The sequence below is a fragment of the Medicago truncatula genome, chromosome 2 (assembly GCF_003473485.1).
Source record: "Medicago truncatula cultivar Jemalong A17 chromosome 2, MtrunA17r5.0-ANR, whole genome shotgun sequence".
In the NCBI taxonomy this organism is placed as follows: Eukaryota; Viridiplantae; Streptophyta; class Magnoliopsida; order Fabales; family Fabaceae; genus Medicago; species Medicago truncatula.
The window spans coordinates 12,717,404-12,744,474 of NC_053043.1; the positions used below are offsets into that span (position 1 = coordinate 12,717,404).

The 27,071-nt window shown below is 38.4% G+C and overlaps 1 long non-coding RNA gene across 1 annotated transcript; it reads right to left on the minus strand.

Moving 5' to 3' along the window:
• Positions 1–24,195: 24,195 nt before the first annotated feature.
• LOC11420013 (uncharacterized) lies at positions 24,196–25,227 on the minus strand. Its single transcript, XR_003009167.2, has 2 exons — positions 25,072–25,227; positions 24,196–24,787 (listed from the first exon to the last, which is right to left on the minus strand). It is a non-coding gene; the product is annotated as an uncharacterized lncRNA (long non-coding RNA).
• Between the last annotated feature and the right edge of the window lie 1,844 nt (positions 25,228–27,071).

A 27,071-nucleotide genomic window follows, 5' to 3' on the forward strand; every position in this document is an offset into this window, starting at 1 on the left:
CATAGAACTTTGACGGTTTCTAAATAACCTATCATTTCGTTCATTCCATAAAACCCAAACACACTGCAGCCAAATCAAATGAAATAAGGATCGACGGCGTTTCAAGCCTCATGCATATTCAATAAATTGCGTAAAATGATCTGAAATAGCAAGAGAATCTACCCCTTCGACACCAAGCCAAGCCCGCACCATAGGCCACAATGCGCCAAAAATTGGGCAAGACAAAAACAAATGAGTCACATCTTCAACATGCCCACACCCTGTAACACAAAACCGAGCCTCCAAAGGTAGAATTCTGCGATCTGTCAAATTGTATTTTGTAGGTAAGCGATCCCTCAATAGCCGCCAAGCAAGGATTGAAACTTTTAGAGAAACCTGTTTATGCCAAATTAACTCCATATTTTGATAAACATGAGGGTTTTCCTGTGATGTCAACATATCATACACACCACGAACAGTATATCCTCCAGTCTGATCCAGTAACCACAACCACCTGTCAGTTTCTGTTTCCTGCAAAGAGATTGTTAGTAATAAATCCCTACACTCCTCTACCAAATCCTCCTTCCACACCCATAAACGACGTCGCCACTGCCACGCTCCTCCACCCTCCTCCACCCCCAACAAGAACATGTTCCTTACTGTGATTACTTTATTGACAGCTAAGTCATATAGTCGCCTAAAGCGCTCACACAAAGGAACACTACCACACCAACAATCTCGCCAAAAATCTGTTGTGGCTCCATCTCCCACCCTCCTCCTAACACAATCCGCAAACCAATCCTCCCCACCCTCGCCTATCCCATCTCTAATCCTGACTATCTCCCTCCACCAAGAAGAACAACTCCGGCCCCCATCCTCCACACCTTACCTAGCCACCAACACCCTATACCACAATCCATCTCTATCTACTAACAACCTCCAACACCATTTTCCTAACAAAACAAAGTTAAACTCTCTCAACCTCCTAACACCCAACCCTCCATACTCCCTCCTCAAACACAAAGAATTCCAACCAATCCAAGAAATTTTTCTTTTTTCCTCACTACCCCCCCCCCCCCCCCCCCCCCCCCAAAAAAAAAAAAAAATATTATTTAACAAAGATTCAATGGAAGAGATTATACCTGGCGGAGCTTTGAAAAAGGAAAGAGCATAGACAGGAAGCGCAGTTAGGACGGATTTGAGAAGAATTAGGCGACCACCAAAGGAGAGGAACCGACTATGCCAACTTGACAATCTAGATTTAATACGATTAACAACAGACTCCCAAAATAATAGCCGAAATTATTAATTTTTTTTTTGTACATAATAGTTGAAATTATTAATTTTTTTTATAGATAGACGAAATAATAAATAATATTTAAAACTCACACGCATAAGTGAAGAGTTCGGTGTTCACATTATAAATATAAAACTAAATACACCAATAAATCATGCAATATTTTTGTCTTTACATATTTTATAGAAAGATCACTAATAACTCCTGATTCCAAAAATACACTTTACAAACATACACACCTAAAATAAATTTGAAATAAACTACTTGGTATCCAAATTCCAGTGGAGCAAATGCCCCATTCCCCCATACATTTTAACTCAGCTTATATAAAAAGAAAATAAATTTTGTTCCACATAAAAAAAAAAAATCTTAATTCAAATGTGTTTTTTTTTACAAAAATAAAACGATATTCATTCATTCAAATTGGTAAAATATATCATAATCAACATCGCTAAAACGTAAAGGATGAATCTACAAACATCATCACCCAAGTTAATAGCATCTAACAGCAAAATGCCTACAAAAAATATGAAATCTAAATCACCAAAATATTCATGCTTCCGGATCTACAACATTGGCGTCCAAATGATCGATTGAATCTGTGATTGACTGAAGCTGATCTTTCAATATGAACAAAACGAATGTTGTGAATCCCCGAGCCTCCAAGGCCGGATCGAACCACACCAATACAAAGAATAATGATGTGTGGAGCGACGGAGAGTGGTAACCACCGAACAAAGTTTATTGTGCAAGCAAGAAACAACAAAACACCACCTAGATCTAATCTAGGAAACAAGTGTGAAACACAAAGCAACAATCACAAGATACAAGGAGAGGGAAGAAGAAAACAATAAACACAAAGAGATTGTTCACCCAGTTCGGTCCAAACTTGACCTACTCTGGAGGAGAGATTGTACTCTCCAATCCACTATCAAATGAGTTCTTTACAAAAGGGATACAAGAGGTTACAAGAAATTAGCTTGACAAGTTCACTATGAACAAACCCTAATTTCTACCCCTTTCCCAATCTCACCAAGACACTCAATGATTCTCTCTACAAGGTGTTTCCCATGTTTTCAACCCAAGAGATACTCTAATCAAAGAACCCTAAACCCTAGAGCTTCCCCTTTGATTTCCCAAGTCTCTCTCTTCCAACTCTCTCCTTCAAATCTGCACAAGAACACTTAAGTACTAGTCTTCCTCTGTTCCAATCGTGTCACGATTTTCCCAATCGTGTCACGATTTGCGTCCGTCCCAAGGAACGACCAGTCCTTATCAAGGATACTTAACGAGCAAGTTTATGGATCGTGTCACGATTTCCCACAATCGTGCCACGATTTGCACCCCTGCAACCCTAGCTCACGGCATCCGAAATCGTGTCACGATCCCAAAATCGTGTCACGATTTCCCTGTTCTTCCAGACCACAAATTTGAAGACAATCTCAACAACGAACACCGCAACAAGACGAGAAATCAAACAACGCCGCACAAGACGACGAACAACACAACACCGCACTTAGACGATGAAATCACGAAAATACACAAAAGAAAACACTTGATATATGTGGAAATCACTTATTTAGATTGAAAGAAAAGAGAAAAAAGATGTGGAGGGGTGATTCTAGGTCAAAAAATGACCTAAAACCACCCCTCCTCAACGAGTAAAAGAGAAAGAAAACTTAAAGAGAAGTTGGAGTTTCTCTCACTTAAAAACTAGGGCCGAACACTAGTTCAAAAGTGTTATTTAATTCCAGGTTATGTATATGTATAAAAGTATAAATCACTTTACACTAGCTTTACTTTATAACCAAAATAACTTTACAAAAACAATCCATTCAAAATTCATTTTCATAATCGTAATAAAAGGACACTTCATATTTTAAACAAGAATAAAATACAATTTTGTGAAGAGTAATGTTATACCCTGATTTTGGACCTAAAAATACTCGTTCAAATTTCTTTTTTAACAACTGATATTTGTCAATTCTCTGTTATTTTACTCTGAATCTTTACTCTCTTTTTAAACATATTTTACTGCCTCTGTCTGTCTTTTCTTGCATTACAAGTCATTTAAGAACTCTCTGAAACGTCGCATTACTTTTCTTGCATTTTATTTCAAAAATCATACAAAAGGGTATTTTGGTCATTTCCTGCAGTGGAACCTATTTTAGTCCCTGTGTTTGCCTCTGAGTCTTTTCAACTTGTCTGTACGAATTATTGTTGAGTCTTTGTTTAAAAAATCATTTCAAAAATTGCATCTGAGTCAGTTTAGTCCCTAGGGGCATTTTGGTCTTTTCCTGTCAAAATTTCGGCAGGGAGGTATTTTAAAATATCTCATGTCAGTAATTGGTTCGTTTTAGTCCTTTTGTTAATTTTATTTTTGGTTTCGCTTTACGTTGCGTCAAATTTACTTTAGTCCAATTTTATTTTTTAATCACGTTTTGGTCCAAAACTTTTAAAAATTTCATTTTAGTCCATTTTTTATTGCTGTCCAGTCCTTCAAATTTTTTATTTTGCAGAAAGGTCCCAGTCCAGGTGTCAATTTTCCATTGGGTCTCCAATACACATGGCAGGCTATAAATAGTAAATGTGTCAGATCCATCACAAAAAGGAGTCAGAAAAATCAGAATCAATCACAATCAGTCTCAAACAGAATCTTTTTCTCTCTCTCATCCATAACAGAATCAAAACAGAAAAAATCTCAGAAAAAAAGAGGAAGAACACATCATCACCAAAATCAACAGATCTAAACCGGATCTGCTCAGAATCAACTCCAATCACCACAAATTCAACAAATCCGAACCGGATTCTCTCAAAACCACCGCGAATCATCACATCAACACCAAAACGTACCGGATTTTTGAGCAAAAACAACCACAAACGGAGTTGAAACGCGCGCGCACGGAGGGGGAAAAAGGGAGATTCGAAGTTTTTCGAAGATTTTTCTCCGTTCTACGACAGAGGTAACGCATTTCTCTCCTCTTTTTCTTCATTTTCGCGCGCGCATATAGTGTAGAAAAAGTGTGAAAAAGTTTGTTACGGATATGTATTTGTAGATCTAGGCTTGTACGTTCGGATTTTAGAAATTCCGAGACCGGATTCGGACTCTATAGAGAAAAGGATATCTAGATCCGTAGTTTTTTTTGCGAAAAGTGTGAAAAAAATTTCATAGTAAAAACGTAGATCTAGTCCGAATCGCTCCGTTCTCGCTAAAACTAACGCCGGATTTGTGTAGAGGAGGTGGTGACGGAACTTTTGATGTAAAAATTTCGAAAAAAAAAAGAAAAAACGCTCCGACGCGGCGGCGCTATGGCCGGCCACCGCGCCGGAGCAACTCCGGCCACCACCACCACTTAGCTCGCCGGCGGCGAGTTTCTAGAGAGAAGGGAGAGCATTTTTGTGATTTTGAGTTTTAGAGAGAGAAGGAGAAGAGGTTTATGTGTTTTTTGTGTGAAAATTCCTTTATATACTCCCTCCGTTCCCACGCGCGCGCGTGCATGTTTCTGTGGTGTTCCTTCGCTTTGTGAACCATCAGATCTGGATTGTTCCAAGATCTGATGGCTGCTGTGTGTTTGATTTTGAATCCTGTGTGTGATTTTTTGTGTGGAATATGTTATATCTTCTGTTTGAACCGTTAGATCTTTGATCTAACGGTCACTGTGCTTCCTGCATTTTACACTATCTTTTGTGCTTTTTTTTGGACCCTTGGATCTTTGATCCAGTGGCTGTGATGTGATCTTGGGAGTTAGATCTGGACCTCTGGATTCATCCAGCGGACCAGATTAAATCCTGCTGAGCCTCTTTTTAATTGCTTTTTAATTGTGTTTTAAATACTTTTTTACACTTTCTTGGCATTTTATGCTCCTAAAAATTTTCTAAAAATGTTTCCCTATCATTTTAATTTTTTCTCTAAATGTTAGAATTTACTTGCTTATATTTTTTATTTTCTTCATTTGTTCTTTTTAATTCTTGCTCATTAAATTCCTATATGTTCTTGGTGCATTTTTTGACATTTTGTGATTTTTTTTTTTTTACATGTTAAATAATGTGTAGAAAATATCCCTAGGAATATGGTATGATGCTTTGCTTGTGTGTTTTTATGATCCTCACATTGTAGCTTAAAATCAAATCTCTTTTAAAAATGGCTATGATGAGGGAATTATAAGCCATGTGCATGTCTAAGTGTCATAACCAATTTTAGGTATATTTTGCCACTTTATTTCATTTCATTACTTTTTTTCTCTCTTGCTATTCTATTCAATTTTGTTTACCTTTCTACTATTTTTATGCCTTATGATACTAACCATTTCATCTCACATTTCATTCATCCCATAGTTTTAGCATCATTTTTTTATTCATTTCTATATCAATTGGGTTTGTAATAATTTTAGATAGATTAGTTCTTTTTTTAAATTCCTTGCAAGACCATAGCATGTATTTAGGACTCAATGTAAAGGACTATGGACACTATAAGGGATGTACACCGACACAAGCACCGACACGCACACACGTTGCATGATTACCGTTTAGATGTATGCTTAGGAAACGCGATTTTTAGACAAATGTCAATTTTAAAAAAATAATAAACCAATTCCATCACTCAAATTTTTCCAAACAAACCTTGGAGTCAAAACTCCATTGAATTTTTTCCTTTATTTTCTTAAACAAATCCAAATGAATCCTAATTCCTACTTAGACTTTTTTAATAACAATTGAACCAACCATTCACCATTTTTCTCTCTTATGCTTTTAAGGCCTCTTTCTCTTCTTCAAAACCATTTTCCAACAAAAACTAAAATCAACCAAACACACAAAAAACTTTTTTTGAGAGAGAACTACATGGAGTTTGATCCCTTAAATGGGTATGTAGGCATGAGGTCAAAACCTCTCCAAGTCCACTAAAATAAAACCTCAAACACTTTCTCCCCCCCATTCTTAACATAAGTAAATTTCCTTTTTCATAAGTAGCATTAAAAATAAAGCGTAGACATAAACTAAGAAAACGGCTCCTATAGAGTACTATAGTCACCGCGGGTGCCTAACACCTTCCCGTAGTGAAAACAACCCCCGAACTTCGAATCTAAGGGTTTTTTCTCAATTTTGCCCTTCCCAAAAAAAATAGAGAATATCAAAGATTGAAAGGTTCAAGCCTAATTAATGACTTGACACCCGAAAATCGCGATAACGGAAATGGCGACTTCACTGGGGATACTTTTAGCGGGTCACGCCTAGTTTTCCTTAGTTTATATTTATGCTTTGTTTTATTGCTTACATATGTGAATACTTGTTTATTTTCATTTGACGTGTGGGGTGAGAATATCAAAAGTCCTATACCCGGGCTGAGTGAACTTATGATTAGGTAGAGATATAATCGACAATTCGATCCGAGGGTTGCCTCGTGTATTGGGTTATGCGATCAATCTCACATAGCTGAGGCATTTTGGAAGTAATATTGTCGGCGTGTGTTGTCATGCTTAGGCACTTTGCTTTCAATTGTTCGACGATGCTATGGACCGTAGTTATCAAACCCATCCCTGGCCTTTTTTAGGACGTAGTGCGGTGGCTAAACCGAGTGTTGTCTCGAGTTTTAGTCGTCACGCGATACTACACTCAAGCTAGACCTTCTTGCGAATAAACATGGAACGGACGTTGTCCCGTGCTACCATGATATACGTAAGAGAGGTTGCAGTTTGGGGACTTGATTAGAACCTTGGTTACTATCATCCTAAGCCCTAGTTTACCGGGCACCGTGTCCGCCCGTGGCTCCTCGACTTTAATCTCAACCCTCCATGTTTTCTCTGTAATTGAAAAAAACAATCATGCATACATGCATTCATGCATAAATTTTTTCTCATGCATTCATCGAAGGATTGGACAAATTAAAAACTTTGTAAACATTACAGGTATGAAGAAGACTAAATCCTACAAGTTCAAGGAGGTTGATTTGGTTAGTTTGAGAGAGTTGGCACTCAAGGTGAAGAATCAAACGGGTTTCCGACTCCGGTATGGTGGTTTGCTTACTATTCTCCGGACTAATGTTGAAGAGAAACTCGTGCACACTCTAGTGCAATTCTATGACCCGAGTTTCCGTTGCTTCACTTTCCCGGATTTCCAGTTGGTCCCTACTCTTGAGGCTTACTCCCACTTATTGGATTCACCTATAGCCGAGAAGGCGCCTTTCACCGGTCCCGGGACTTCTCTTACTCCTTTGGTTATTGCTAAGGATCTCTATCTCAAGACTTCCGATGTCTCCAAGCATCTTACTACTAAGTCTCACATCCGAGGGTTCACTTCCAAGTATCTACTTGAGCAAGCTAATCTCAAAACTACTTGTCAGGACGCACTCGAGGCTATTCTTGCATTGCTTATCTATGGGCTCATTCTCTTCCCGAATCTCGACAACTTTGTGGACATGAATGCTATTGAGATCTTCCATTCCAGGAATCCGGTTCCTACCTTGCTAGCTGACACATACCATGCTATCCATGACCGGACCCTCAAAGGTCGTGGGTATATCCTTTGCTGCGTGCCTCTCCTATATAGGTGGTTTATTTCTCACCTTCCGAGCTCCTTCCATGACAACTCGGAGGATTGGTCCTACTCACAGCGGATGATGGCCCTCTCTCCTAACGAGGTGGTCTGGATCACTCCCGCCGCTCAGGTTAAGGAGATTATTACTGGTTGTGGAGACTTTCTCAATGTACCTCTTCTTGGTACCCGTGGGGGAATCAACTACAATCCGGAGCTTGCTATGAGACAGTTTGGGTTCCCTATGAAGACAAAGCCCATCAATCTTGCTACATCTCCAGAGTTCTTCTACTATTCGAACGCCCCCACCGGACAAAGGGAGGCTTTCACAAGGGCTTGGTCTAAGGTCCGTAGGAAGAGTGTGAAGCATTTGGGTGTGAGATCTGGTATTGCTCATGAGGCCTATACTCAGTGGGTAATAAACCGAGCCGAAGAGATTGGCATGCCATACCCTGCTATGAGACATGTGGCTGCATCTGCTCCATCGATACCTTTACCTCTACCTCCCACAACCCAGGAGATGTATCAGGAGCATCTGGCCATGGAAAGTCGTGAGAAACAAATGTGGAAGGCCCGATACAATGAGGCTGAGAATCTAATCATGACTTTGGATGGTAAGGATGAGCAGAAGACTCATGAGAACCTGATGTTGAAGAAGGAATTGGTCAAGGTCCGAAGGGAACTTGAAGAAAAGGATGAGCTGCTTATGCGGGACTCCAAGAGAGCCAGAGGACGACGCAACTTTTATGCTAGATACTGCGGTTCGGATTCGGAGTCTGAGTCTGAGGATCATCCCACCACTTCTTATGCTTGAGAGTTTTATTTGTTTATATTTCAAAAGTCTTCCCTTGGCTTAGTATTTCAAAGGGATTCATCTTGTAAACGCTTCGTTTTGCTTTGCTTGTTTAGATATTGTTTACAAAACTCCTAATTTGTCTAAAAATCCTTCGATGTCCAAAAAAAAAAACTTTTGCATTTGCATTTGTACATATCATGCATCATGTGCATCATTCATCAAGCCACAAAAGGTTTCCAAGTGCTCACTGCCTCCTGATTCTTCTGCCACAGATTGAAAGGTGGCTCGTGCTCGGAAAGTTTACGAATCAGACAGAATACACCGGACTAGACTCTACAGAAAGAAGAATTCGGTAGCCATGGAAGAAGAAAATGCTCAGCTCCGTACCGAGTTAGCCACTCTAAGGGAAGTATTGGCTAAGGCTAATGATGTCATGACTGCTCTGCTAGCCGCTCAAGAACAATCAGCCACGGCTATCCCTATAGCCACAGCTATACCGGTGACTACAAGCATGCTCCCAACTGCATCTACAGACGCTCGCTTCGCTATGCCAGCTGGGTTTTCGTATGGGCTTCCACCGTTCTTCACTCCCAGTACTGCAGCGGGCACTTCGGGCACTGCTAACAATGTTCTGATCCCTGCAACAAATGTTGTCTCCATCAATACTACTTTGCCACAAACAACGGCAGCTGTCACTGAGCCTCTTGTGCATGCCATACCCCAAGGTGTTAACATCAACACACCGCACGGAAGCATCCCCGTAACCAAAACCATGGAAGAGATGATGGAGGAACTTGCTAAAGAACTCCGTCATGAGATCAAAGCCAATCGAGGGAATGCGGACTCTTTCAAAACTCAAGATCTCTGCTTGGTGTCAAAGGTGGATGTCCCTAAGAAGTTCAAAATCCCAGATTTCGACCGATACAACGGGCTGACTTGTCCCCAGAACCACATCATCAAGTATGTCCGAAAGATGGGTAATTACAAAGACAATGATTCCCTTATGATCCACTGCTTCCAAGATAGTTTGATGGAAGATGCTGCAGAGTGGTATACTAGTTTGAGCAAAAATGACATTCATACCTTTGATGAATTAGCCGTTGCTTTCAAGAGCCACTACGGGTTTAATACCAGATTGAAGCCGAACAGGGAATTCCTCAGATCTCTCTCCCAAAAGAAGGAGGAAAGCTTCCGTGAATACGCACAGAGATGGAGGGGGGCAGCTGCCCGCATTACTGTCGCTCTTGATGAAGAAGAAATGACCCAGACATTCTTAAAGACCTTGAAAAAGGATTATGTTGAGAGAATGATCATTGCTGCCCCGAATAACTTTTCGGAGATGGTCACCATGGGAACCCGTCTGGAGGAAGCCGTCAGGGAAGGAATCATTGTGTTCGAGAAAGCTGAACCCTCTGTGAATGCATCAAAGAGGTATGGTAATGGACACCACAAGAAGAAAGAAACGGAAGTAGGAATGGTGTCAGTCGGAGCCGGTCAATCCATGGCTACTGTTGCTCCTATCAATGCAGCCCAAATGCCTCCGTCCTACCCATATGCGCCGTATTCTCAGCATCCTTTCTTTCCGCCATTTTATCATCAGTACCCCCTGCCACCGGGTCAACCTCAAGTACCCGTTAATGCAATCGCTCAACAGATGAAACAACAGTTGCCAGTTCAACAACAACAACAAAATCAGCAAGCTAGACCTACTTTCCCTCCGATACCGATGTTATATGCTGAGTTGCTTCCAACTTTACTCCATAGAGGGCATTGTACAACCAGACAGGGCAAGCCCCCACCTGATCCGTTGCCTCCAAGGTTCAGGTCCGATCTCAAATGTGATTTTCATCAAGGCGCCCTGGGTCATGATGTCGAGGGGTGCTACGCTTTGAAGTATATCGTGAAGAAGCTCATTGATCAAGGAAAGCTGACTTTTGAGAATAATGTCCCACATGTCCTCGACAATCCTCTTCCAAATCATGCCGCCGTAAATATGATCGAAGTATGTGAGGAAGCTCCTAGACTTGATGTCCGTAACGTCGCAACTCCTCTGGTGCCTCTACACATCAAGCTGTGCAAAGCTTCTCTGTTTAGCCATGATCATGCCAAGTGCCTAGGATACCTTCGTAATCCTTTGGGTTGCTATACTGTTCAAGATGACATCCAAAGCTTGATGAATGATAATTTTTTGACTGTGAGTGATGTCTGCGTGATTGTGCCAGTTTTTCACGATCCGCCTGTCAAGAGTATACCTTTGAAGGAGAATGCTGAGCCTCTGGTGATAAGGTTGCCCGGACCGGTGCCATATACTTCAGATAGGGCTATCCCGTACAAATATAATGCTACCATAATCGAAAACGGAGTAGAAGTGCCTCTGGTATCCTTGGCTGTGATGAACAATACCGCCGAAGGAACTTCAGCAGCCCTAAGAAGCGGAAGAGTTCGTCCACCGTTGTTTCAAAAGAAGGCCGCTACGCCTACCGTGCCACCCATTGACAAGCCAACCCCGACTGATGTTTCTCCCGTTAACAGAGACGCGAGCCAACCAGGCCGGTCTATAGAGGATTCTAACCTGGACGAGATTTTGAGGTTGATCAAAAGAAGTGATTATAAGATTGTAGATCAGCTGCTGCAAACCCCGTCGAAGATATCCATTTTGTCTCTACTCCTGAGTTCCGCTGCTCACAGAGATATCCTTTTGAAAGTATTGGAGCAGGCTTATGTGGATCATGAAGTCACTGTGGATCACTTTGGTAGCATAGTGGGGAACATTACCGCCTGCAGCAACCTGTGGTTCAGTGAAGATGAATTGTCCGAAGTAGGAAAGCATCATAATCTGGCCTTGCATATCTCCGTGAATTGCAAGTCCGACATGATCTCAAATGTGTTAGTAGACACTGGCTCATCTTTGAACGTGATGCCCAAGTCAACGCTGGATCAGCTGAGTTACCGGGGAACTCCTTTGAGGAGGAGCACTTTTTTGGTCAAAGCCTTTGATGGAACCTGCAAGAGTGTTCTCGGGGAGATAGACTTGCCAATAACTATTGGCCCCGAGACCTTTCTAATCACGTTTCAGGTCATGGATATTAATGCCTCTTACAGCTGTCTCTTGGGGAGACCGTGGATACATAACGCGGGGGCGGTGACCTCTACTTTGCACCAAAAGTTGAAATTTGCAAAAAGTGGAAAGCTTGTTACCATTCATGGAGAGGAAGCATACCTGGTTAGCCAGCTATCATCTTTCTCTTGCATAGAGGCAGGGTCTACAGAGGGGACCGCCTTTCAAGGATTAACTGTCGAAGGTACGGAGCCTAAAAGGGATGGAACTGCCATGGCTTCTTTGAAGGATGCACAGAGAGCCGTCCAAGAGGGTCAAGCTGCCGGCTGGGGCAGGTTAATACAGCTTCGTGAGAACAAGCATAAGGAAGGTCTTGGCTTTTCCCCAACTTCAGGAGTTTCCACCGGGGCATTCTATAGTGCTGGGTTTGTCAACGCAATCACAGAGGAAGCAACGGGATTTGGCCCGAGGCCTGTAGTTGTTATACCAGGAGGCATTGCGAGAGATTGGGATGCCATTGACATTCCCTCAATCATGCATGTTTCTGAGTAATATACCTTGTTGCTTAAGTATCTTGTTTTTTCAAAATAACAATCCTCTCGCTCTGCCCAAAGCGAGCGTGATATTTTCTGTAAGGGCATGTTTGTTTCGGCATTGCCGTTGATTAATAAAAATTTTGTCGTTTCTTCCACGACTGCTTTTTTTATGCTTTTTTCCTTGGAAATAATGGTAATGCCAGAAAAAAACCAAAACATCTGTATTTTCTTATTAATTTCAAAAATCTGCATAAAAAACCTCTTTCTAAAATCATCCAACCATTTTACGCAGATTGAACTATAATAAACCCGTTGGGCACAGTAACCCTGCATTCCCTCCGAATTTTGAATTTCCAGTGTATGAGGCCGAAGATGAGGAAGGTGATGACATACCATATGAAATCACTCGGCTACTTGAGCAAGAAAAGAAAGCCATTCAGCCTCACCAGGAAGAGATTGAGCTTATCAACATAGGTACCGAGGAGAACAAGCGAGAGATCAAGATCGGTGCTGCTCTAGAGGAAGGGGTTAAAAAGAAGATCATCCAACTCCTCCGGGAATATCCGGATATTTTTGCATGGTCGTATGAAGATATGCCAGGTCTAGATCCTATGATTGTGGAGCATCGGATCCCCACCAAGCCTGAATGTCCTCCCGTCAGGCAGAAATTGAGAAGGACTCATCCAGATATGGCTCTCAAGATTAAGAGCGAGGTTCAAAAACAGATTGATGCGGGTTTCCTCATGACAGTTGAGTACCCTGAATGGGTTGCCAATATTGTGCCTGTGCCAAAGAAGGATGGTAAAGTCCGGATGTGTGTTGACTTTAGAGACCTGAACAAAGCCAGTCCAAAAGACAACTTTCCATTACCTCATATTGATGTGCTCGTTGATAATACCGCTCAGTCTAAGGTGTTCTCCTTCATGGATGGTTTCTCCGGTTACAATCAGATCAAAATGTCTCCTGAGGATAGAGAAAAGACGTCTTTTATCACTCCATGGAGTACTTTCTGCTACAAAGTGATGCCGTTCGGCTTGATAAATGCTGGTGCTACCTACCAAAGAGGGATGACTACTCTGTTTCATGACATGATTCACAAAGAAGTCGAAGTATATGTGGACGATATGATTGTAAAGTCAACAGATGAGGAGCAACATGTTGAATATTTGACAAAGATGTTCGAAAGGTTGAGAAAATACAAGCTTCGGTTGAATCCTAACAAATGTACGTTCGGCGTCAGATCCGGAAAGTTATTAGGCTTCATTGTCAGCCAAAAGGGCATTGAAGTCGATCCTGATAAAGTCCGGGCCATCCGAGAAATGCCAGTTCCACAAACCGAGAAGCAAGTCAGAGGTTTCCTCGGACGATTGAATTACATCTCCCGATTCATATCTCATATGACCGCAACCTGCGGGCCGATCTTCAAGCTACTCAGAAAGAATCAGCCTATTGTATGGAATGATGAATGCCAAGAAGCTTTTGATAGCATCAAGAATTACCTGCTGGAACCACCTATCCTTGTCCCACCCGTGGAAGGAAGGCCTTTGATTATGTATTTGGCAGTATTTGATGAGTCCATGGGATGCGTACTTGGTCAACAAGATGAGACTGGAAAGAAAGAACATGCTATCTACTATCTAAGCAAGAAGTTCACCGATTGTGAAACTCGGTATACAATGCTTGAGAAGACTTGTTGTGCTCTGGCCTGGGCCGCTAAACGCCTGCGTCATTATTTGGTGAATCATACGACTTGGTTGATATCCAGAATGGATCCGATAAAGTATATCTTTGAGAAAGCTGCTGTTACTGGGAAGATTGCACGCTGGCAGATGCTTTTGTCTGAATACGATATTGTGTTCAAAACTCAAAAGGCAATCAAAGGTAGCATTCTTGCCGATCATCTTGCTTACCAACCTCTTGATGATTATCAACCAATTGAGTTTGATTTCCCCGATGAAGAGATCATGTATTTGAAATCAAAAGACTGCGAAGAACCGTTGATTGATGAAGGTCCAGATCCCAATAGCAAGTGGGGTTTAGTATTTGATGGTGCTGTCAATGCTTATGGTAAAGGAATTGGGGCAGTCATTGTATCCCCGCAGGGACATCACATCCCTTTTACCGCTAGAATTTTGTTCGAATGTACAAACAATATGGCTGAGTATGAAGCATGTATCTTTGGGATCGAGGAAGCAATTGACATGAGAATCAAACACCTCGACATCTATGGAGATTCTGCGCTCGTCATCAATCAGATAAAGGGTGAATGGGAGACCCACCATGCTAAGTTGATTCATTATCGTGATTATGCGAGACGTTTGCTGACATATTTTACAAAGGTTGAGTTGCACCATATTCCTCGTGATGAGAACCAAATGGCTGATGCTCTTGCCACTCTATCTTCCATGTTTCGAGTGAACCATTGGAATGATGTGCCAATAATCAAAGTGCAACGCCTTGAAAGACCTTCACATGTGTTTGCTATTGGGGATGTGATCGATCAGGCTGGTGAAAATGTGGTCGACTATAAACCCTGGTACTACGACATCAAACAGTTCTTGCTGAGCCGTGAGTATCCGCCAGGTGCTTCCAACCAAGACAAGAAGACCCTGAGGAGATTGGCCAGTAGATTCCTGTTAGATGGAGATATTCTGTACAAGAGAAACTATGACATGGTATTGTTAAGGTGTGTTGATGAACATGAAGCAGAGCAGTTGATGCATGATGTACATGACGGTACCTTCGGGACCCATGCTACAGGGCATACTATGTCAAGGAAGTTGTTACGAGCAGGTTACTACTAGATGGCCATGGAGCATGATTGCTATCAACACGCCAGAAAGTGCCACAAATGTCAAATCTATGCTGATAAGATTCATGTGCCTCCGCACGCTCTCAATGTTATTTCATCCCCATGGCCGTTCTCAATGTGGGGGCATCGACATGATTGGAAGAATTGAACCGAAGGCTTCAAATGGTCATCGTTTCATCTTAGTGGCAATTGACTACTTCACCAAGTGGGTTGAAGCAGCATCTTATACCAATGTGACCAAGCAAGTGGTAGCTAAGTTCATCAAGAACAACATCATCTGTCGATATGGTGTTCCCAGCAAGATTATTACCGACAATGGTACCAACCTGAACAACAATGTGGTGCAAGCTCTTTGTGAAGAATTCAAAATTGAGCATCATAATTCTTCTCCCTATAGACCTCAGATGAATGGTGCAGTTGAGGCCGCCAACAAGAATATCAAGAGAATTGTCCAGAAGATGGTAACCACTTACAAGGACTGGCATGAGATGTTACCCTACGCTCTGCACGGCTACCGTACTACAGTGCGCAGTTCAACCGGGGCAACCCCTTTCTCTCTTGTATATGGTATGGAAGCAGTTCTTCCTTTGGAAGTGGAGATCCCATCTCTCCGTGTGATCATGGAAGCAAAGTTATCTGAGGCTGAATGGTGCCAAAGCCGGTATGATCAGTTGAATTTGATTGAGGAAAAACGTATGGATGTCATGGCTCGTGGACAGTCATATCAAGCAAGAATGAAGACTGCCTTTGACAAGAAAGTCCATCCTCGAGAATTCAAGGTAGGGGAACTTGTATTGAAAAGGAGGATAAGCCAGCAACCCGACCCAAGGGGCAAGTGGACGCCTAACTATGAAGGTCCTTATGTTGTCAAGAAGGCCTTCTCCGGTGGTGCTTTAATCCTTACACACATGGATGGTGTAGAACTTCCAAATCCAGTGAATGCTGATATAGTCAAGAAATACTTTGCCTAGAAATATGAAAAGAACAGCGTGGTAGGTCGAAAACCCGAAAGGGCGGCCTAGGCAAAAATGCGCTTCCCGGTGGATCGAAAACCCGAAAGGGCGGTCCAGGCAAAAATAAGGGACAAAAAAAAAATATATGAAAAAGCTCGCTGAGATTGTACACAACTCAGGCAAGAATGAGCGTCTCGATGAACCGAAAACCCGGAAGGGCGATTCATGCAAAAATGAGATTGAAACAAAAGGCAAGTAACTATATCTGGCCAACCACCGTCTCCCTTGGGGCATCTGCAGCTGTTAATGACTATCTTCATCAAAAGCTCCTACGCTTGCAAATTCAAAGTTTCTAGGAAATGTAATGATTACTGTGTTCAATGTACCACCAACCAATAAAATTACCATTTTCCAAGCTTTGTGAATCCGTGGAGTCACGCCTTCGGCTGACCACCACTCTTATACATCAATTTGAGCTTGTGCTTTTGTTTGAAACTCTATTTTTCTTCTACTTTCAAAGCTATATACAAAACATTTTCTTTCTATTTTGATAATGATAATGCTTGAAACAAACATTTTGAAAATTGAAAACTTTTTGTCTATTTTGAAAAGCAAACCTGAGCAACAGGGTACATTCAAATGAAACATGCATGAGCGAGAGTATGTTGATGTCTATTTCAATATATGTTACAAGCAGGTTCTCCTCCAGGATAGTCTGTGGTCAATGGCAAGAATGAAAAAACAGAATGAAAATGCATGAAAGTGAATAGGCTCGCTGGATTGACAACCCGAAAGGGCAGTTCAGGCAAAAATGGGGCATTTAAAAAGAATTTATTTCCCCGGTGGATCGAAAACCCGAAAGGGCGATCCAGGCAAAAATGGGATGCAAAAATGAATGAATGAAAATTGAAAAAATAACATGCAAAAAGCATTGACCACAGATGCGACATCCACGATACATCCGGCATTATTCCCAGTAGAGTCTTCCGAGATTCTATCCTCAAGCAAGTTGCATACCTACCTGCCCTCAGCCATGGTCCCGATACGTCTCCCAACGACGTCATCTCCAAAGAGGATTTCCAGGAATGTGTAATATAGCACGAGCCACTGCGTGCCCAACACTCCAGTGTCTTGTCTGTCTCTGTGGAACTGTGTTTACAAATCGCCAACAGTCATGCATTACAAGCATTCATACATGCATAATCATGCATATTACGTGCCCCTGCATTTAATGAAACTGTTATATCATTCATGCATATTGCATTTCCAATATCAACAACAGTCTCAACTCAATATTCATGTCGGGTTCTCTGTCAAAACCTTGTGAGCCAATAATATCGGTCAATTTCTACCTTTCAAATCAAATCGACGTCAAGTCAATCTCAATCTATATTTTGTCAAAACAATAATCCCCAGTGAATATGTTTCTGTTTGGTCAAGTGGCTAGCTCAACCCAAGAGCAGCTTGAACCTACCTGTTTGTTTATGTTTCCGGTCGAGTTACCAGTTCGCCTCCAAGAACGACTTGTACCCGTTTTACTTTTCAATGTTATCGGTCGAGTTACCAGTTCAAATCCCAGAACAGCTCGTACCTGTCTAGGTGTCTATGATTTTGGTCAAGTGGCTAGTTCAAGTCCAAGAACAGCTTGTACCTGTCTATCTGTTTCTGTTCGGTCAAGTGGCTAGCTCAATCCAAGAGCAGCTTGCGCCTGTGTATTTGTCTTTGTCTCCGGTGGAGTAACCAGTTCGCATCCAAGAACAAGCTCGCACCTGTCTATTTGCCTTGCTTTCAGTCGAGTGACCAGTTCGAATCAAGAACAACTCGTACCTGTCTACCTTTTCTATGTCTCCGGTCGAGTGACCAGTTCGAATCCAAGAACAACTCGCACCTGTTTGTCTGCTTTTATTCCCGGTCAAGTGCCCAGCTCAATCCAAGAGCAGCTTGTACCCGTCAATTCGTTCCTAGTCTCCTATCTACCCTGTTATCTGTTATCTTGCCAATGTCTACCAATCCCGCAATGGATACGACATCTTTTGTTAATTTCAGCTTTCGTTTGTCTCGCACTCATAATCCAAATGTTGCATGGCATTCATGATATTTGAAAATGTACAAGCGTATTTTTACATCCAAACACAATGCAAATGTTAATATTTAAGTATCTTCGTCCCGTCAAGCCAAAGACTCCGTCTCTTGACCCTCCAAACAAAGAAACTTAAATAGGGGCAGCTGTTATACCCTGATTTTGGACCTAAAAATACTCGTTCAAATTTCTTTTTTAACAACTGATATTTGTCAATTCTCTGTTATTTTACTCTAAATCTTTACTCTCTTTTTAAACATATTTTACTGCCTCTGTCTGTCTTTTCTTGCATTACAAGTCATTTAAGAACTCTCTGAAACGTCGCATTACTTTTCTTGCATTTTATTTCAAAAATCATACAAAAGGGTATTTTGGTCATTTCCTGCAGTGGAACCTATTTTAGTCCCTGTGTTTGCCTCTGAGTCTTTTCAACTTGTCTGTACGAATTATTGTTGAGTCTTTGTTTAAAAAATCATTTCAAAAATTGCATCTGAGTCAGTAATTGGTTCGTTTTAGTCCTTTTGTTAATTTTATTTTTGGTTTCGCTTTACGTTGCGTCAAATTTACTTTTTAGTCCAATTTTATTTTTTAATCACGTTTTGGTCCAAAACTTTTAAAAATTTCATTTTAGTCCATTTTTTATTGCTGTCCAGTCCTTCAAATTTTTTATTTTGCAGAAAGGTCCCAGTCCAGGTGTCAATTTTCCATTGGGTCTCCAATACACATGGCAGGCTATAAATAGTAAATGTGTCAGATCCATCACAAAAAGGAGTCAGAAAAATCAGAATCAATCACAATCAGTCTCAAACAGAATCTTTTTCTCTCTCTCATCCATAACAGAATCAAAACAGAAAAAATCTCAGAAAAAAAGAGGAAGAACACATCATCACCAAAATCAACAGATCTAAACCGGATCTGCTCAGAATCAACTCCAATCACCACAAATTCAACAAATCCAAACCGGATTCTCTCAAAACCACCGCGAATCATCACATCAACACCAAAACGTACCGGATTTTTGAGCAAAAACAACCACAAACGGAGTTGAAACGCGCGCGCACGGAGGGGGAAAAAGGGAGATTCGAAGTTTTTCGAAGATTTTTCTCCGTTCTACGACAGAGGTAACGCATTTCTCTCCTCTTTTTCTTCATTTTCGCGCGCGCATATAGTGTAGAAAAAGTGTGAAAAAGTTTGTTACGGATATGTATTTGTAGATCTAGGCTTGTACGTTCGGATTTTAGAAATTCCGAGACCGGATTCGGACTCTGTAGAGAAAAGGATATCTAGATCCGTAGTTTTTTTTGCGAAAAGTGTGAAAAAAATTTCATAGTAAAAACGTAGATCTAGTCCGAATCGCTCCGTTCTCGCTAAAACTAACGCCGGATTTGTGTAGAGGAGGTGGTGACGGAACTTTTGATGTAAAAATTTCGAAAAAAAAAAAGAAAAAACGCTCCGACGCGGCGGCGCTATGGCCGGCCACCGCGCCGGAGCAACTCCGGCCACCACCACCACTTAGCTCGCCGGCGGCGAGTTTCTAGAGAGAAGGGAGAGCATTTTTGTGATTTTGAGTTTTAGAGAGAGAAGGAGAAGAGGTTTATGTGTTTTTTGTGTGAAAATTCCTTTATATACTCCCTCCGTTCCCACGCGCGCGCGTGCATGTTTCTGTGGTGTTCCTTCGCTTTGTGAACCATCAGATCTGGATTGTTCCAAGATCTGATGGCTGCTGTGTGTTTGATTTTGAATCCTGTGTGTGATTTTTTGTGTGGAATATGTTATATCTTCTGTTTGAACCGTTAGATCTTTGATCTAACGGTCACTGTGCTTCCTGCATTTTACACTATCTTTTGTGCTTTTTTTGGACCCTTGGATCTTTGATCCAGTGGCTGTGATGTGATCTTGGGAGTTAGATCTGGACCTCTGGATTCATCCAGCGGACCAGATTAAATCCTGCTGAGCCTCTTTTTAATTGCTTTTTAATTGTGTTTTAAATACTTTTTTACACTTTCTTGGCATTTTATGCTCCTAAAAATTTTCTAAAAATGTTTCCCTATCATTTTAATTTTTTCTCTAAATGTTAGAATTTACTTGCTTATATTTTTTATTTTCTTCATTTGTTCTTTTTAATTCTTGCTCATTAAATTCCTATATGTTCTTGGTGCATTTTTTGACATTTTGTGATTTTTTTTTTTACATGTTAAATAATGTGTAGAAAATATCCCTAGGAATATGGTATGATGCTTTGCTTGTGTGTTTTTATGATCCTCACATTGTAGCTTAAAATCAAATCTCTTTTAAAAATGGCTATGATGAGGGAATTATAAGCCATGTGCATGTCTAAGTGTCATAACCAATTTTAGGTATATTTTGCCACTTTATTTCATTTCATTACTTTTTTTCTCTCTTGCTATTCTATTCAATTTTGTTTACCTTTCTACTATTTTTATGCCTTATGATACTAACCATTTCATCTCACATTTCATTCATCCCATAGTTTTAGCATCATTTTTTTATTCATTTCTATATCAATTGGGTTTGTAATAATTTTAGATAGATTAGTTCTTTTTTTAAATTCCTTGCAAGACCATAGCATGTATTTAGGACTCAATGTAAAGGACTATGGACACTATAAGGGATGTACACCGACACAAGCACCGACACGCACACACGTTGCATGATTACCGTTTAGATGTATGCTTAGGAAACGCGATTTTTAGACAAATGTCAATTTTAAAAAAATAATAAACCAATTCCATCACTCAAATTTTTCCAAACAAACCTTGGAGTCAAAACTCCATTGAATTTTTTCCTTTATTTTCTTAAACAAATCCAAATGAATCCTAATTCCTACTTAGACTTTTTTAATAACAATTGAACCAACCATTCACCATTTTTCTCTCTTATGCTTTTAAGGCCTCTTTCTCTTCTTCAAAACCATTTTCCAACAAAAACTAAAATCAACCAAACACACAAAAAACTTTTTTTGAGAGAGAACTACATGGAGTTTGATCCCTTAAATGGGTATGTAGGCATGAGGTCAAAACCTCTCCAAGTCCACTAAAATAAAACCTCAAACACTTTCTCCCCCCCATTCTTAACATAAGTAAATTTCCTTTTTCATAAGTAGCATTAAAAATAAAGCGTAGACATAAACTAAGAAAACGGCTCCTATAGAGTACTATAGTCACCGCGGGTGCCTAACACCTTCCCGTAGTGAAAACGACCCCCGAACTTCGAATCTAAGGGTTTTTTCTCAATTTTGCCCTTCCCAAAAAAAAATAGAGAATATCAAAGATTGAAAGGTTCAAGCCTAATTAATGACTTGACACCCGAAAATCGCGATAACAAGTAATATGTTAAAATTACTAGTTGATTGTATCAAAAAACAATTATAAAATGATGAACTTTACTTTTTTAAACAAGCAATGTTAATATTATGTTGAGAATGAGGTTTGAAGCCTCAATCTCATTATCACTTCACTCATTATCACTCATCTCTTTAACTATCCTACCACAACCACCAAATCACTCTTACATCTCTTACAATTTGCATTCTATACTTCTATTTGTTTCCTTTTATTCCTAAACCTACATGCCTAATACCAAAATTTGAGTTCAAAATAATTTTGATTTTCATTAATTTATGTTCAACTAATATTGAATTGATATGAACTACAAATACTAAGATTTTTTTTTTTTTTTTTTTTTTTTTTGCATAAGAAACTGATATTTCTTCCAAACCTTGAAAACAAAATGAGAATCCTTACACTAAATTATATGCATCCTCCTGTTAGGAACATCATGCATACAGTACATGATCATTTTCTACCCTTGTCATTTTAATAGGTAGTAGGTCTACCACGTGTAGGTGATTGATGGTAAGTGTAACAAAAGTTAGGCACCCTGAACATATATGGTTAAAAATACAACAAACTTCCCCTAATTAATTTTACTGTCAAATAAAACATGATACCGACATATATTTCAGCTACAACTTTTACTTATGCAAAAATGTAAAAATCAATCACTCAAAATAATCAAAATTTATTTAAAGAGATAACCATAAGAAAACACTAAAATTTCGAAGCACAAAACTCCTTAAAAATCGTTCATATCTCCTTAAAATTTTATTTAATTTTTTTTATTAAGTAATATAATGACTGAAGCTTATTTTTTAAGATTTTTTATACACTCTGATCACATATCAAACTCTTAATAACATCATTAATGAAAATAAGTATATTAATTAATTTATGTCACACTATGTTGGTTCTATCTAGGGACAAACTTAATTAATTATTTTGAAGCAATTATTATTCTTCAAAGTTTGAGGTGGGAATGTCACTATCGTTGCCCCATCAAAATGTTGGGGTTATAATATTCCCTCATGGGTTCAGGTTGTATTCTATCCCAATTTGCATGTCCTTGCCCTCTGATATGAAGGGAATAGCTAGGAATCACCCTTCCAAAGAAAGAGATGAATACAGAAGTAGGCATTTGAGCATTAAAATTGCAGCCACTTCACTTGGATGGTAATTTATTTCATGTAGTTTATGCATTAGACAATTTAAGCTTAGGTTAAAAAATTAAGACATGTTATAAAAAAATTAATTAAGACAAATACTAAACAGATTATTAATCATTTTTATCGTACAATCTTTTTTTATGTAAGCTAAAGAAATTATTAATCAATGATGATATTCTACATTAATATTAATCAATAGGACAGGTAACTTTAATGCCCTTAAACAGGGATGGGGTTTTAGCACTCTAGGACACATAATAGTGCCAAATAGAGCTTGCATATGACATTTAATTTACTTATATAAAAGAAGAAAACAAATCATCAAGATAGGGAAAGGTCAGGGAATTATCTCTCTCACTCTCTCTCTATACTTCATTCTGGATTTTTGTTTGCTTCTTTGAGCATTTATTAATTGAAATCTCTTTTTGAGTGAAACCTCTATTATTATGTGGAGAAAGGTAAAAGAAAACTATAAACAGCAATCACATTTATTTTTTATTAAATACTAATTTTTATTTATTAAATAAATAAATAAAAGGTACGATCTATGAAGCACGGATACTCCTCGAATTAGGTGTGTCCCAATGTCAGATACGTGTCGTATCCAATACCGACACGACACCGACACTTATAATTACACTGAATTATGTCATTTTTTCAAATTATTAGTTATGTCGGCGTGTCAGTATCTGTGTTTGTGTCCATATATGTGCTCATAGGATACAATAAAGCTTTCTGAATTTCTAAAAGAAAGAGGGAGAGACAGAGAGATAAGTCCAATAATACAGTGGATATAAATTGGTACATTGAAACAGTCACGAGTGAGACTTTATAACTTAGATCTAAAAGAATAAGTTTGCTTTGTTGCACACTTTTCTCAGCCAAACAACATATAAAACAACTAAACTGAATACCTGCAACAACAGCATAAATATTCTGTGCACATAATGAATGATACAAAGCCAAATCCATTGCCTCAATAGGATATCATACAAATTGTTTTTGAATTATTTCAATACAAATAGTACTACTAATTAATTTAATTATTAACTATGGTCAGATTTACATATGCAACCTTCTAGTACTATGGTAAATTTCACCTCATGTTTTTTGGAACTAATAAATATAAGCAAATATTAATTCCTCCCACCTATTTAACAATAGTATCTCTAAAATAGGTTACCTCAAAAAAAAAAAAAAATCTCTAAAATAGACTTAATGTAATATAACTTTTTGTATTTTCAATATATCAATTTATTAGTTATATGTAAGTTAATTTAGACTGTGAACTTCACTCAGTTGATATAGATATTATATATATAATATATACAGGGGTCAGAATTCAAACTTTAGACAAATCACTTATTCATTTTAAGAGATAATTTTTCAGTTATATTGGACTATTTGACAAAAAAAAAATAGTTTTATTAAAATTGCATAAATTAAATATAAGCAACTACATTTTTTTAATATGATTAATTTAGCGCATGTTTAAAATTGCATAAATTAAATACCGTAATTTTGTAAAACCTAGACTCTAAATTGCTCCAACAAAATTAAAGTGAATTGCTTGATAACATACATGCACTTAAGAAAATTTTATTTAAATTTTATTGTGAAGGATATTAAGGACATGATGAAAGCATGCTAGCTACAATTACTACATTTCAATAATAATAATAATGTCAATAATAATTATAATAAGATCGAATAAATTAGAACCAATTTGCACATTACAATTTGCAAGGTCCTTTTTTTTCATCCAATTTTCAAGCCATTAATGGCGAAAATGGAACTAGCTCAGGAGGGATAGACAAGAAAAGAGAGAATGAGTTGGGTGGTAAAAGGGAAAAACGGAGACGAAACTCTATATCAACAAATTTCGATATAGCGTCTTCCACAAAAGCAAAAACAAAGAAAACCGACACAGAGTGAGGTCTTACAAGGTCAAGAAAAGGTCTTACAAGGTCAAGAAGACACAAGTAGAGTAAAAAAAAAGTTAAGAAAAGAGAAAGGTGAAAAAAAAGCTCAGATAGGATAGCACCCATGATGATTAGAATGAACCTGCTGCTAATGCTGAAGTTGCTGAAGAATTGTCAGCTACAATTTCAGAGCCACCAATGTCTTCTTCTTTTTTGTCACAGAATCTCAAAGGGTTGACCATGGTGGTCATGAACTTGCTCCTACTAGTACTCATCACATGCATGAGATTTTCCTTATTGGGACCTGTATCATATGAATCATACTCTTAATTAGTGATTGCAGAGAATGAAGAAAGAATGGCAGGAGCAGTACTAGCCAGCTTTAGATTTATAAATAGAAATTTTATGTATATTATTATAATATAAAGTAAGGTTTTTCAGATGATCAAAGTAAAATATAGAAAAAGCTAGTATATAAAGATATGCCTTTAACATTAATTTAGCATATGAAAAAGGTTTTGAGCTATGACTATATGATGAAAGTAAAATGATTATGGAGATTTCCACATTGAACAAGTCTAGTAGTACCTTTGACAAATTTGTCTTTTGGTTTCATCTTTGAGACAACTTTTTTCCTCACTACTCTATTTCTATTTCAAGAAAGTAAGTGAAAGATAGAAGAGAAGAGAGAGAGGAATTTTTGTTATGGTAAGATAGGAGGAAAGTGAGGAAATGAAGATGTTTATAAGGGAAGAAAAAAAGGAAAGATGAGTGCATGAGGAGGCTAGTGGGCTTTCCCAATGGACTTGATGTAGACAGGTCCAAGGCCCAGAAAGATCTAAATGGACCTGATGATGTCACTAGGGCCAGGGTGAAAGAATAGTATATGAAGAAAAATGTTTCATGTAATTCTTCAAAAAAAAAAAGAAGAAAAATATAGTTTTTTGATGTAAAAAAAATTAGGGAATTGTTTTTCTAACTTTTGATTTTGCTCCCCTTAATTCAGCGTGAGTTAACTCACATTCGACATTTTGCAACGTGACTTAACTCACGCTGACACTTTTAAGATCGGTTCAATCAATTTTTAAGCCGACTCAACCGATCTTAAAAGTGAAATGTTGATCCTAAGTTTACTCACGTTGAATTAAGGGAATGAGTAAAATCAAAAGTGAGAATAACAATTTTCAAAAATTACGCAAGTTAAGTTTCATAGATTATCATGGTAAAGAAAGTCTCAAAGTTTAGAGAACGTTTACGAATCGAGATACTTATTGTCCACCAACAAATTAGAACTCAAGTCTTTGTGATCCGAGGTGAATCCTTATCAACTGAATCAACCTACATTGTCAAGATTTTTGAATATATATAATCCTTAACCTTGGTGGAATATAAAAGAACAATATATATATAATTGAGTGATTGAATGAGTGAATTAATACATTAAATATTGACCAAATAAAGTTTTATATAGTTATTGCAAAGTTATTACTAGTGTGGGGTGGTGTTGCAGTGTATGTACGTGCAAAGTTACTAGTGTTCTTTGTGTAGTACATGGGGCTCCCCCTAGAAGCAGTGTTGCTCGTGTGCTTTCCCAGAACTTCCAAGTTGCTGCCTTCAAGTTGAGACCTAGCACAGAAGATTTACTACTTCTATACAATCTATGAATCACTTTCACATTTGGACTCTCTTCAATGTGAAAATGATTATAATTGACATTTCTGAATTAATTATAGTTTTTTTTTTAAAAGACTTTTACACCCACTCCTATGAAAATCCATTGTTTTGCTGCATCATTCACTTTGTAATTGTTTTTTAATATTTAAGATATAAGAACATCTCCAATGGGTTTCATTTAATTAATGAGACCTCTCCCTGTAAAGGACCTCAATTAGAGGAAGAAAAAATGAATATCGATTAGGTAACATACAGCTATATAATTTTTTTTTTATCTCATGAGCAACTAACGGGACCTACGTTTAAAAGAAGTATTAAAATATGTATAAGGTTGTCCCACTTTTAAAAGAAGTAATATTTTATGAGATAATTTATAACTTAATAAATAAATGACTTTTGTATAATAATGTAAAGTTAGTAGGACTCATTTAAATATTTTTCATTGGAGTCTGTATTAGTGTATTGTCATTTGAGTCATTGAATCCTTAACAAATATTTTTATTAAAAAATTCTAATTAAATGATGTGTATATATGCGGTCCATTAAAGGAGTCCATATTAATGAAACGTCGTTGTGAATGCTCTAAATCGTCGGTGTTACAACACGGTAGCATAGAAAATTCTTTCACTTTGCAATTGTATTCTAGATATTTTAGATGTTTTTCTTATATATTTTTACTTTATTATAGCATTTATATTTTTTGAAGAAACAAAATACTTATGGCATGAGGTGTTAAAATCCAAATACGGTAAAAACACAAAGATATTAAAATCCAAATAGAAAAAACAACGACAAAAAAAGTAAAAGAATACAACTTTTTTTTAGAGACAGTCAGCAAATGCATAGAGGTATAATCTAGACAAAAAAAAAAAAAAATACACAAAATGATTTCTAAGTTATAACCTTTATATCTT